Below are 14422 nucleotides of genomic sequence, written 5' to 3'. Positions count from 1 at the left end.
GTCTGTGCGAGCAGGGTGCGCGGATGGCATGTGGAAATACATATGCTGACAGGCAGGTAGGACATGGTATTCGGACCGAATGCAATGATTGGATGAACATTTTTGGTCCTGAGACTTACACATATGATACATGTACATTTTTAAATATTTAGACCACTTCTATTATTGACTGCTATTAGGATGTGAAGAGAGTTTCAACCAGAATAACAAATTATGAAAAAAATTGCCTACCGTTAACCGCATCCGCCATTTTGAAATTGTTCTTTGACCCGGATTTGACTAAATAATTTGACTTTTTGACTCGTTTTCCACTAAAACAAGAAAACTTTACTTGAGAAGCAACACAAGGTATTAGGCCAGATTTACCAAACAGGGCAAATTAGCGTGAGACTGCAACCTCTTAAAGTGATATTTCACCCCAAAATGAAAATTTTGTCACCATTTACTCAACCTCAAGTTGTTCCAAACCTGTATGAGTTTTTTTCTTCTGTTCAACACAAAAGATGATACTTTAAAGAATGTTGGTAATCAAACAGTTGATGGTAGCCATTGACTTCCATAGTAGGAAAAAAAAAATACTATGGAAGTCAATGGCTACCATCAACTGTCTGGTTTCCAACATTCTTTAAAATATAATCTTTTGTCTGGCGGATGTTTAACCATGCAGAACAACTTTTTTGGTACTGATATCACTCAAAGTGTCCTGTCTCACAGTTTTCCATAATTTCTATTTGCCTTTTTAAATCGTTTGGCTCTCGTGGCCTTATAACAATACCAACGAGTCAACTTGCACATCAAAAAAATCCTATTCTTAATAAGTTTTTGTCTTCTTTTCCAGTTATCTAACAGTGAAATGTACTTGAGAAGCAGCACTGCATAAGATACCAAGACATGTTTTCAGAGAATGTATCTTTAATACAAGTGTATTTCATCTTACCACTGTTTTTTAAGCATATGAGAAAACACTTATATTCAAAATACAATCTGTGGAAATATCTTTAAAATATTTTCATATCTTATGCAGTGTTGCTTATTAAAGTACTAACTTAGAACTAACGATAATTCATTTTTACAGTGTGTTGTATGTCATTCAGGTATTGTTCGCCTACTGTATCATGATATAGGCTATCCTATGCCTTTGAACTTTTTGCATACTGTGTAGTAGGGAAGTGTGCATATTCCGTTTTCTCCTGGTGGTATGTTAAAAATCTCCAGAACTTCCTCAACACGTGCGTTTAGAGGGGGTCATAAAATCAATGGCTCACTGAGAACCTGATTCCTTATCTTATTCTATGTGAAATAACACATGTTGAGTTCTGCTTTGAAGATTAAAATAGTCCGTTTACTATGTTTTACAGCATGGTACAGCTTCATGGTGGCAGCACCTGGGAGATATTTGCAGCTGATTATTATTTATTATTTTATTATTATTTGCATCCATACTTTCCTCTTTTAGAGTTCCTTGTACAAAAAAGCAGTATATTTAGCTTTTTTAATAAAAGAAATGCAGCATCAGGGCCAGTTTCATTTCGGTTCACTTCTCTCCTCCCAATCCGAATCCAGTGCTCTCATCGCTACTAACCAACTCCCTAGGGATGAAGAGATGGGGTCACCGTCAGTTCCCCGGCAATACTTCCCTGTAATCCACACCAGAGCGCCAACATTAGAAACAGATGCCTCACTTAAAAGCTGCTTCTTTTTTTTTTTTCAGCCAACTCTTTCATTTACCTATAGCCTTGTTTGGGTTTCACGGGCCAGATTGAGCCGTTTTGTGTAGACTTAGACCTGGTTCACACAGAAGCTTGCTATGCTGGATTGCCTCTGGTAGGCCGACAGTAGGTTAGGTTAGGTGGATGACCAAACAGCCACCCTAAAAGAAATCAAACATAGAGTAATGAGTCAGTCCAAGCGCTGCCAGATGTGTTACGTTTAGGATGCCACCGGCATAGTTACTAAATGAGGGCAGATAGGCTATCGTTTGAGTTTTGCAATTGCTTTGATGCTTGTAAAGGCAACCGACCACTTGGTCATGTTTGGGAAATTGCTGAAGTGTGTGGAAACTATCAACAATTGTGTTGACTGCTCCCTTCTTTTTTTCCCAGCTGATGTAATCGGTTTGCACGTAGGAAAGATCTGAGATCAAAATAGACCGAAAACAGCATGCTTTTGACTCAAGGTCATTGTAAATGAGAATTGAATTTTAGTTTGGTGGTGACGAACAGTTGTAGCAGCATGTACAAATAATCCACATAAACTTTTTTTGCACGCACAATTTGTCCTTTGATCCTCATCAAGAAAACATCTTCTAAAGAATACGTCTATTTAGGGAAAGCATGTTCTGATAGAGTATATTTGCCCATGTGCATTAATTGAGTGTGTGTCAGTGATGAGTTAAATGTGAAGAGTGGTACGGGAGCTTAATTTTGTGTCCTCTTTCTTTGTGGGAGTTCACATACAAGATGATCCCCTAATTTCCTCCCAGCTAGAAAGAAGAGAGGGAAAATGCTGACTATGAACAGAGTCGCATCAGCCGTCAGCCTTGTACATCTGGAGTGAGAGAGAATAAAACATAGCAAGCACTATTAATATTGTGCATATTTAGTGTTAGGGATTTGTTCAAATCCTTAAGCCATATGTAAAACTTTGGTGCATAACCATTTGATTTTTATACAAATGATTTTGAAATCTTGTTTTTGACTAGTATTTCTGCCTTATTTGTAAATTATCTAATAAAAACAACTAAAAACAATTTAAAACAAGATACATTTACTTGAGAAGCAACTCTGCATAAAATACTAATCTTAGTTTTTTTTTTTGAGAATGCATCTTTAAAATTAGTTTTTCATCTTATTGCACTGACAGATGTTTTGCTCTTATTTTAAGTACAAATTAGTTAAAAAAAACAAGTGAAAAAGACTTTGCAAGACAAGATACTGGTGTATTCATATGTGAAAAGTCTAAATATCTTGCTTCTCAAGTACATTTAGCTTATTTAAGGATATATATATATATATATATATATATATATATATATATATATATATATATATATAAATAAATTATTTTCTGCATAACCTACAGAAAAATAAATCCCTCAAGTTTGCATTGAAAGAGGGGCCAAGCCATGTCTAGAGACTTGAGTGCATGCTCTTTTGACTTTTAAAGTAAGCATCACCTAGCAACCACCCAGGACACCATAGCAACCGTGCTAAAAATCACTCAGAGCTCTTTAGGAACCACATAGCAATGCCCTGGCAAACACTAATTGCTCTGTATATTTTATCTTAGATTATGTTACTTAATTTATCCACTTTTTTTCAGGTTGCAATGCCCAAGCAATGACTCAAAACCGCATAGCAACACCTTAGCAACAGCCAAGTGCATGTGCTTTTGTCCTCGAGGTTCCCCTCACACAACAGGATTACTGACTGATCATAAATATTTAACATGTACAGCAGATTCGATCACTCTTAACACACCTCACACCACAGGAAAATCTGATAAGATAATCTGTAGAACCATCAAGATAATCGTGACTTTACCTAGGATTGTCGGAAGGGGAGAATTGGCCAAAATCATCCCCATTGCATTGTCTTATAGTGTGTGTGGGTGCCTTTAGTATCATGGTGGTGAGTTTTCCTCTTCAGAAAACAAAAAATCTATATTTAGTGATGCATTTAGTTCATGCATGCAGTATTGATTGCAGATCTGTTGTAGGTGGTCTATAATTATCATTGCATCGACGTGTTGCATTTTTGTGCTGAAAGCTTCAAGATACCTCGGTCAGACAGACATCAGCCTAATGTTAACTGGCTCTCACCTCATTTTTCAGTAACAGGACTCACGCAGAAATGTAGCCAGCAGCGACCCACCTGTAGAGGCCTCCCACGGAGATATATAGCCCTGGGAGAGGATCACACTGTTCTTGGAACGCCCTGACTGTTTAATACAGGCTTCTGCTGAAACGGGGCTTCTGTCTGTCTCACAGGGGGAAATCTTAAAATGGAAAAGAGAGAAAGATTGTGGTTTTCTGAAAGGATCATCAGCTGACACTATTCTAAATGGCTGCTGCTAGTGAATCTGCAGTGTGACGAGAATACAACGTTTATCTTTCATACATCATATATCATATGGTGTGGATATTTTCAAAGATACTCCCTGCTGGCTTAAAGGTGAAGTGTGTGAGTTTTCTTCTTTTTTTTCTTACCTATTTTTGTTTTAGTATGCTGAAAAGTGGAAAGTTTGAAAATCAGTTCACAAAAATGGTGTGAACATCTATTTCATGAATTGGATTGAATTGCTGACTGATTGAATTGCAAATCATTGTGATGAACTGGTTAAACCATTTCACAAAAATGGTCTGGACAAACTGAATCACTGAGAATCATTTATTACAAAAAAATACAAAATAAATTTAGGTTATAAACTGTTATTTTAGTGTTATTTTTATACTTAATATAAAAACACCTTATATTAATATTTTCAATTAATGATTAAATTAAATAAATTTTACTTTAAGTTTTAGTAATTTCATAATTGTATTGTATTATGTAAATTCATGTAAAGTATTTTCTATTTTTTTCTGCTTTATTTAAATTAACAGTGTTTTGTTTGACCCATGGCCAACCAATGGCATGAGCTGGGGGAAGTGACCTGTTTGTCCAACCAATGGAAGATGGAGGGAGTGTTTGGGAAACCTTTTTGAAAGGTCATTACCGGTATTTTTACAATTCCATTTAGTGATGAAGAAATTTCACCCTTCACCTTTAATGCATAACAAGGCCACAAAACTTTCTTTGAGAGGAAAAGAACAGTAATCACTCCTGTGTCTCTCAATCTGTCTGGATTTATTACATTGGACTGTTGATGAGAACGGATGAATGAGAGGAGATTAAAACCAGCTTCTATCATTAAACCTCACGAAAAACTTGAGAATTAAGGCTAACCCTTGCACCGAGGTTACCAAACGTTTCTATCGAAGGCAGGGGCTTTCAACAGAACTGTTATATAAAGACATGCTTCTTCATCCATCTTCCATTCTGTTCCCTGCAGTTATTTGTTTTGGCAGTGCTTTTAAATCTGAGGGACAATTACCCGCGACCTTCGATAGGACAGGATGCACAAAATGTTCCCTTTGCATATTTTTAACTAAAGCTCCCATCAGCCCTCCCCTTCTTGTAACTTCGCTTCCTAAAAGGCTCCTCTTAAGATGCCATCAGCTGTAAAAGTGATTGTGGAAGGCAGGGAGGACTCTCAGCAGGAAATTTCCAAAGTCTCAGCAGCTTGCCGATGGCTTTGGTGTCATTCTCCTACTTGCAAACACCCCGTGAAAGCTTCCACAAGCGGATGTCAGCACTGGCAAGGCAGACTCTATCAGCTGTTCTTCATATCTTTACTGACGCTGCTCAACGCAAACCCACAGTCTGTCGGTTCTGCTGTTATTTGATCCATTGAACACAAATGTTCGTGGTGTATTGGATTTAAGGCTCGTATAACGTAGGTGAAGCTAGTTTTCATGTGATTTTTATAGATTTTTCACGGGGCTGAATTGACAAGCGAATAAAGCAATGCTAATTAAGGTAAACATTAGAGAGGCAATTAGCTGCATACAGTACACATGCTAGCCATGGAAAAACCAGTCGGGCTACTTGACTCAAACGCTGCATGCGTTGAATTAGACATTTACAGCCTTATTAAAGTAGTAAACAGCAGTTTTATGTAGTCAATGTGAATTCCTTGTGAATTGCAAAGTATTTAACTTACATAATGTGACACATGAAACGGGATACTTAGCGGGATACTTTTATGCATTGTGAATTTGACGAGGACGTCTCATGACGATTATGATTTTGGATTGCTAAAAAGAATGAGAGATCTGGTTTGCTAACAATGTGCAAGTAGCTATTCGGTTAAAATCGTTAAAATTGTTTAATCAGAATGTCATAACTGGATTTTCTGGTGTAAATGACTTCACTGCTGGACTTCTCCAATCATTTTAGTCAGCTTAAACCCCGCCCCTATTTACATGCGACTGCAAGCTGTCATTCAGCTGATTCATTCAGCCTCCATCCGATCTACAACGTTCAATCCAAGTCCCTACTGTACCTTTTTTTTTTGATAATCAGTCACTCAGATGTATGTCACAATGCGGAAGACCAGATATTTTATGTTAATTACGAAGACAAGCGTAATTTGTTTTTGGACTAATGTAAATAATGAACAATTGAATTTGAACATGCTTTTAGACGCTAAATAGGGTAAATTCTGATTTCCTGTTGACGTTTAATGGAAAAGATGTTTTTTTTTTTGTCCAGTTGTATTTTTAACGCTCATTAGCTTTACCAGAATGACATCTAAAACATATTCCATTGGTCTGAGGCTGTTCCTAATACTCTGTTTATTCAGGTTATGTCAGCTTAAATCCCTACGCCCTATCTGTGGTGCAGACTAGCTAATGATATAACAGGTAAATCTGGCTAGCTTACAGAGGACCAGATAAAGCAGATTACAGTCCTGTCCCAGTTGGGCCTTTTACCCCTTTTATCTTAAATGAAATAAGGAAGTATATTACGAGTAGAGTGTCCTCATGTAAGTTTGAGGTTTATGTAAAATCTCCACAGTCACGGTTGGAGCGAGGAGAGCAGATGCGTAGCATATGCTGTCATATGTACAGCCTGTCTCTTTTTCTTTTTCTCTTTCTCTTTCTCTACCTCCATCGACAACATCCCGCCCAACCCCTAGCTGTCGTCAGTTCTCAGCGCTTTGAAGACCCTGCTGGGTTCGGCAGTGTGAGTCATAGCGGGTAGAGGTCACCAAGGAAGAGACAGCATGGCCACTCAGTGTGTCAGTCAATACTCTCCAGACGTCAGAGCCTTAATATAGGAGGGCTTGAGGGGAAGAGAGCATGCTTTGCACATTTTTCTTCGATAGGCTGAAATTTAGCCCAAAGATGCACAGGATCCAGAACTCATGACCTTGCTTTCTTTAGAACGTCCAATGCGCTAATGGCCCAAGCTCGTAACCTGAGGGATCCCATCCAAGAATCTATTTATTTGGACACATCGATCATAACAGCACAGCTTGAATGTGCCATAATGCAGGAATCAGCTATTATGCCTTTTACTGTCCGTTCTTAAAGCGCTGCATTGTGCAAAATGCAATGTGACCTCTTCTCTAGCCATGATGCGAATGATTCCCCTCAAGATTTGGTGTCCTTTACAACATGGGGCTGGATTGACTAAGCATTCTAAATGACATATTCTTAATGAGAATATTCTTAATTTTGGTAACACTTTACAAGAAGGTTCATTAGTTAACATTAGTTAACTACATTAATTAGCTTGAACTAATAATGAACTGCACTTATACAGCATTTATTAATCTTTGTTAATGTTAATTTCAACATTTACTAATACTTTATTAAAATCTTGTTAACATTAGTTAATGCACTGTGAACTAACATGAACAAACAACGAGCAGCTTTATTTTTATGAACTAACATTAACAAATACAGAAACAAATGTTTTGTTCATTGTTAGTTCATGTTATTTAATACATAAAGTTAACTAATGAACCTTATTGTAAAGTGTTACCAATAACTTTCTTCATATTTTGTGGAAACCATGATAATTTTTTAGGGTTCCTTGATGAATAGAAAGTTCAAAAGAAAATATTTTTTTACATATAAATCTGTTTTAACATTATAAAAGTTTATTTTGATCAATTTAATGCACGTGTAACTTAGTAACCACCTAGCAATCTCTACATGGCAGTGAGTTTAGCATGGACCCCTCACAACACCAACAAAAAAAAAGAAGACAAACCTGTATTATCAAGCTGTTCATCTAAAGAACATCACGGGGAACATGATTCCTTTCTGGCACAAAACAATATGCCTCAGTGTGAGCAGTCAGAACCTGCCTATCTTGTGTTTATAAATGAACTACCGTTCCAGGACATTTGCGGTGTCTCCATGGCAGGCATTAAGAAGCACTTTAATGAATGAGGTTGCCACTAGTTACTGTTCTCTCAAGCGTACGTAAGGCATCTTTTTATTCCGACACCACTGAGCAGTGGGATTCGCTTACACAGAGCCTTGAATATGAGTTAGGCTGGCCTGTAGCAACCGAACTAGAGCTGTTTACCCATAATGCAACAATAACAGGCAACAGACATCACTTGGGTCTTTGATATGCTTTCCACAAGAGAATAAGGGTTTGTTTGTACTGCTCCGATAGAAGCTAATATAATAATACTGAGGAGGTAGAACACTTCTTTGGCAAATGTCAACCGTGACATTTTCTTTGTTATTAAGATTCCGTTTTCCAGGTTTTTTTTTTCTTTTTTCCCCGACTGATGGCCATCGAGGTGCATTGCATTGATGAAATGTTTTTTCTCTCTCTTTGGACCTCTCAAGAATTACTTTTATGAGAAGTTCAGCCTTTTGTGAAGATGAGTGACAGAAACGTAATAACGCTCGTTTCATTTGCCCGTGGGCTACCCGCTTCATAGCATCTTACTTTCTTCTCAACGGAGCAAGAGACAAGTAGCTAATTAACTCCTGCTACTTGAGCATTTTAACACCAAGCCAACTGCTCGGAGTTATTTTAGCCTGCTACAAAAACCCTTCCATATCAATTTTGACAGACGTGGACACCTTTAGTCCATTTTAAGAGCTATATCGTGGTCATTTCTACCAGTTTAAATTGAATTTTAACATTTTGTTGTTTTTCAATGCTAATTTAGCATCGTCGCTAGTAGGATACAAGGGCTAAAGGCAAACAATCTCCTTTTCACTACTCCCATAGTGTATGTGTCACAGTATGTTCAGTGTGTTTAGTTTTCATGGACTTTTAGTTTGTTTTCATTCATCTTCTGTGTTCCTGTGATTCCCGCCACTCGTTTGTCTCCATGGTTACCTTTATCATTAGTTCATATGTGTCAGCTTTAATTATCCTTGTTTGTGTTCCTCCTTAAGTTGTTCCTTTACCTGCACTCCTTGTCCGATATTGTTCGTGTTGTGTTTACACGCTGTCTCGCATGTTGGCTGTATATTTTGATTTAGTATACAGATAGAAGCTACACTGTAAACAATTTCTAACCCTCCCAAATCAAAAATTTCAAGTGACCGATAACATCTAAATTTTTCAATTGGCCCAAGTGAAATTCTTGTTGCAATAGTCTGTTAACATTGGCTCAATGAGAAATAATACGTCAGACTAATTGAAAAATTTAGATGTTATCGGTCACTTGAAATTTTTGACTTGGGGATGTAATTTTTTTTTACAGTGTAATATAATAATGTCAAATTATTATTTGATATGTCAAATAAAACCTAGATATATCTTCGTCTTCTGTGAACTTGAGCGTTACAGTATGATTGTAGAAAAAAAATTGTTAAACATTAATGAAGCAACGCATTTTTGTGGGAAAAACCAAAACAAAATTGTTTATTTTGTTTGAAAATCATATGAATGTACATTTCTTGTAAAAGGCTCAACAGCATGGGGCAAAAGTATGGATACAAATACTTTAAAGTTATATGTTTTGTGTATCATCTAAGTTAATACTTGTTCCAAACAATCACTTTTGAAAAAGTTTTATCATATTCTGTTTGTTTTGATAATCATTTAATATACTTTATTCAGTAAATACACTTTTATTGAAATATGTTCATTAAAAAAAAAAGAAAAATATTTTTTATTTTTTATTTATAGGCTATAAAAAAGCTTCTTACACTGATTGAAGGAGATCCCATAACACTTAAATATAGCTTTACAGTTGTAACAATTAATATGATGCCTATTAATCATATTTGATATGATTAATATATTTTTATGGTGATTATCATCAAGGTAGACACATTTATAAATTGTAATAAACTGAATCTGGCCATGAGATGTCAACAAATGGAAAATTCAGCCAGTTGTTTATTGCCACATCATTTATTGTGCCATTAGCCCCAGTGAAACTGAAAACCATTAACAAGACCTTTGTATCTAAAATATCATATTTCCATAAGCTACATAAATATATATAGCCATTTAAAAGATTATATTAGGTAGATCAACTTAGCGCAGAATCGACTTTGCGTTGCTGCCCGCAATCTCGTCAAGGATCAGCCACATTTCAACATGCACAGTGAAATGCTGGTGTTTAGAGGAAAATAAAATTAAAGGCGCCTTTAGTCCGGTTGTACCCTACGTTTCATGCTTCATAAAAATTGCAAGCTGCGATTTTTCCCTGCCCAATTTTATGCCTTTTTGCCAAGGCGTTTCCATCCGCTGTCACTTATAAGACTTTTAGCCGTGTCTAGCACACTGTACTGTAGCCTTAGCGCTTTTATTACGCCATGTTGAGTATAGCATAGTTTAGTGACATCTAACCTGTATTCTTCCCAGACTAAATAAACCATAATCCCTTTGCAAGTGTGGAGTTTGCACTCACAGGCTTTATAAACCTTTCCATTTTCTGGTCGCTCACACAAATGAAGTATTTAAAGTTCCTGAACTCTATGTCCTTTTCTGCTTTATGTGATTTGCTTTATGAGTGGATCAGTGCACGTGGTTAAGCATTCCAGTACCCTACTATGTTAATGATATAATGATGGTATTGCCGTATATTATCAGCTAAAATTGCATGTTTCCTGTACTCGGGTTGCCACAGAAACAAGTAAAGTTTGGAGGGTCACTGTCCAGCTTTGCTGTGGAGAGGTTTGGGCCAGGGCCAGACAGGGTTGGTTTGTGGGCATTATGGGTTTTGTGAACATAAGTGGCCCCACTCCTCCTCTCCACTGTTTTCCAGCCCGGTCACAGTAAATGTCTGGCTTTCAGGCAGCCATGCAATTTCCCATGAACTGTGCTGAACGAAGCAGATGCATTTGTTTTCTCAATTGGAAGAATTCGATAATATGTGCAAGAGGGTAAATAGTTTGGCTAATTTACGCCAGGCTGGACCCAGCATGTCCTGCCAGCTGAGGCCTTTTATTTTAAGTCCACTGCAGTGCCCTGCTCTCTCACTTTCTCTCTATTTGCAGTTTTATACTGTTCGGTTCCATTCCATTCAGTTCTTTCACATTGTGTTCGGCACAGTTTGTTATAATCAATGCTGTTATTCACTGGTCTATTCCGTTCTACTCTCTTCTCACTACATTTCTCACCATTCATCACTGACAGAGCTGTTGTTCAGTTGTGTGTTGTCTAACAATGCTCTATCAATATATTTTCAGCATTAGTTTTCAAAGGGCATATTGCATGGGGCACAGTATTAATCATATCAATGAAATTATGGACACAAATGTTTTTTCACAAAGGGCTATTTTTGATTTTATCTAATGATGATGAGATTAAAAAATATGTGTTATGATGATACTAATTAAAAAAAGAAAATAATTGAAGAGATTTTAAAACAATTCTCTAAATATTTAAATATTATATTCATATTCATATATAACACTCTCTAAAAATATATACTGTATGTATATGTATATGTATATGTATATGTATATGTATATGTATATATGTGTATATATATATATATATATATATATATATATATATATATATATATATATACACACACATATATACATATATATACACACACATCTCTAGGTATGGTGAAGGCTATGTGATGATGTGGGGCTATTTTAATTCCAAAGGCCAAGGGAACTTTATCAGGATGCATAGTATCCTAAAAATTAATTTAAAAAAAATACTTAAAAATAAAAATCTGCCTGCCTCTATGGGAATTTAACATAGGGGTGTACACACTTATGCACCATGTATTTTAAGGAAGAACATTTATTTATTTACGATACATTATTCATTCACAAAGAAAATTGGTGTCCTAAAAGGTTGGATTTTTCCTAATTTTTTAAATTAAGGCATTAAGTTCAATTTCCAAAATATGATTTTTTATTCCTCTTTTTAGTCAACTTTAGCATGGGTGTATTAACTTATGCATTGCACTGTATATATATTTATATATATATATATATATATATATACACACACACATATATATATATACACACACATATATACATATGTCAATAATGAATAAATGTTTGTATTTTTGCAAAAATGTTAAAATATTTGGTTGAAGTATGGTCTGTTACACTTTTTATGTTTTGTTTTATGTCAGTTTGCATATTACAGTATTGTCAGAATGTAATTTTTGTAGATTAAAATTATTTTCTGTCTTAATTGTATCTAATTTAATTAAATTAAATGTTTTTCCAAAAATACCAAGCATTAGATTCCACACCACTGATATTGTAAAACACAGAGCTGTCAAATATTTCTTGAGCTAGGGTTGATGCATAACGAAAGATGATTAAACGTCTTTATGGTGCTATCCTTTGTCAGTGTATCAAGTTGTAGCGGTTTGGGCCTGAGGTGTAATTTGTTTGGAAAAATAATTACTCATGTATTGAGTCCTTGTTAATTATTAAAGGCAGTTCGCATTCCAAATGTACTGTGTGCAGTGAGGTCGATCTGGAATGGTTTCTTATCTTTGGACCTTTTTTGGAGCCCAGGCATAAATTATTGCTTGTTAAACAGGGCACAGGTTTAACTTTAAGGGAGAATGTTTAGTGTTCACGCTGGATGTCTGTAAAACATCACACTGTTTTTTTTTTTCCCCCTGTAGAAAAAAAGGTTAATGCCTGGCCAAACGGTGTAAACGAATATTGTGTTACTAACGCTGTGTTACTGCAAAGAACATTGCCTTTAGAGCCACCGAGAGCTCTGAGATTTGGGTTCAGGTGGGTTTAGAGAAGGGCCAAGACTTAAATAAAGTTTTGTGTGTTGGTCATTTGTGTGCCTGTAGATGTTGGCAGGAGGCTTTATGTGCTTAATCTGATTCAGAAACAAGCGGCAGTGGATGAAATTGTCTTGTTTAAGCTCAGCTGGCTGTCCTGTGCATGCGCTGGAAACACTGACATGCTGGGACCGGTTATTAATGACAGAGGAACATTGTGTCCCTTTCTGATTTCATCATCCAAGCTTCCCTCAACACAATATTACCTTAATTAGGATTATAGAAGGGTGGCACATGGATTGGACGGACTTCATACATGCAGATGGCACTTGTTGAGACTGGGTCGCTACGTTGCAGTGCTCTGGTCAAAATGAGTAATGTCCACATTTCTGAAATATTTATCATTTTTATTGACCTATGAAGGACATGATTGAGTGTGAGATTTGTCATTTTAAGGATGTGACCAAATATTGAAGACTGTGGGAGGTTTAAGATGAAAGTTTAAAAAAAAAAGAGTAATTTGAAAAACCCACCTCATTGAATAACTTGTCTAACTATAACTATACTTAATAACTATATAATTAACAAATATACAAAAAAATAATACAAATAAATTTGGTCTCATATTTGTATTTTCCAAAAACATTTATTACTCCATTTTGTCATGAACAGCCAGTCAGAAACTACATCGATTTAAGTCCCTTACTAAGATAATGAAGTACAACCTAATGGACTTGGCTTTTTGGTTCATTTGGACTATGACGACAAGAGTAATAAATGATGGTTCTGTGAATCAGGGAATGTTCCCAAAGAACATGCCTTTGCATTCCACTGCACTGCTTTTTCATAGTTTTTTATGTAAACGTGCCAGACAAACAAAAAGAAGAATTTTTTCCCACTAACTTCTCACATTTTTCAGTGCAAAAATGTGTTCTTGTCTGTGTGAACAGCCCTTAAGTCAAGATTCGTTCGGACTGAATCAGACTAATTCAAACCGATAACTGTGTGTAATATTGTTGATATTGTTTTTACCCAACAGTTTAATGAAGAAGAAATTAATATCAAGTACTTTACATTTTCAAACACAATACTGCCAGTTACAGTCCACCGATGAAAATAGTGTTTTAAACTCGTCAGTTGATTGAAGGATTCAATGACTCACTCATAAAGATTTTGTTTCGTTTCTGAAATGAATCAGTGGCTGCATCTGAAATAGCATACTTCCCTACTATATAGTAGGAGAAAAACAGTACATCACAAAATAAGTTTGTCTGAATTCCCAGTACTCAATAAAAGATTACCTAGTTCTTCTGGCGAGATTCATACGATGGACACTTTAGTATCCCATGAGGCCATTGGAGAGGGTTTGTGAATGGTGGTGTAGCAACTCAACTGACGCTAGTAGGTCACGTGATAAGGGCAACATGGCAAATGTCGTACATCCAGATTACATTCAAACTACACACATTCATATTATATAGAACATACTCTTTTAGCGGTCACAAAGTAATTAGGCTACTTATTCAAAATAAGTACCTACTCAAGGGAGTATGTGATTTCGGACACAGGCAGTGTTTTTGAACGTATCGTTTAATAAAATGATTGATTCAGCGACACGCTCATAATGGTTCAATGAAGTTTCACCAGTTGGTCACTTGTC

At 36.1% G+C, this 14422-nt stretch overlaps 1 protein-coding gene across 2 annotated transcripts in view; it reads left to right on the top strand.

The window, feature by feature from the left end:
- Positions 1-14422, top strand: part of hipk2 (homeodomain interacting protein kinase 2) — a 96826-nt gene that overhangs the window by 24826 nt on the left and 57578 nt on the right. The window lies entirely within an intron of this gene.

This window comes from Abramis brama (assembly GCF_963993115.1).
Source record: "Abramis brama genome assembly, chromosome: 9".
NCBI lineage: Eukaryota > Metazoa > Chordata > Actinopteri > Cypriniformes > Leuciscidae > Abramis > Abramis brama.
Note: the sequence above shows the minus strand (reverse complement) of the source record. Positions and strands in the feature narration are given on the sequence as shown.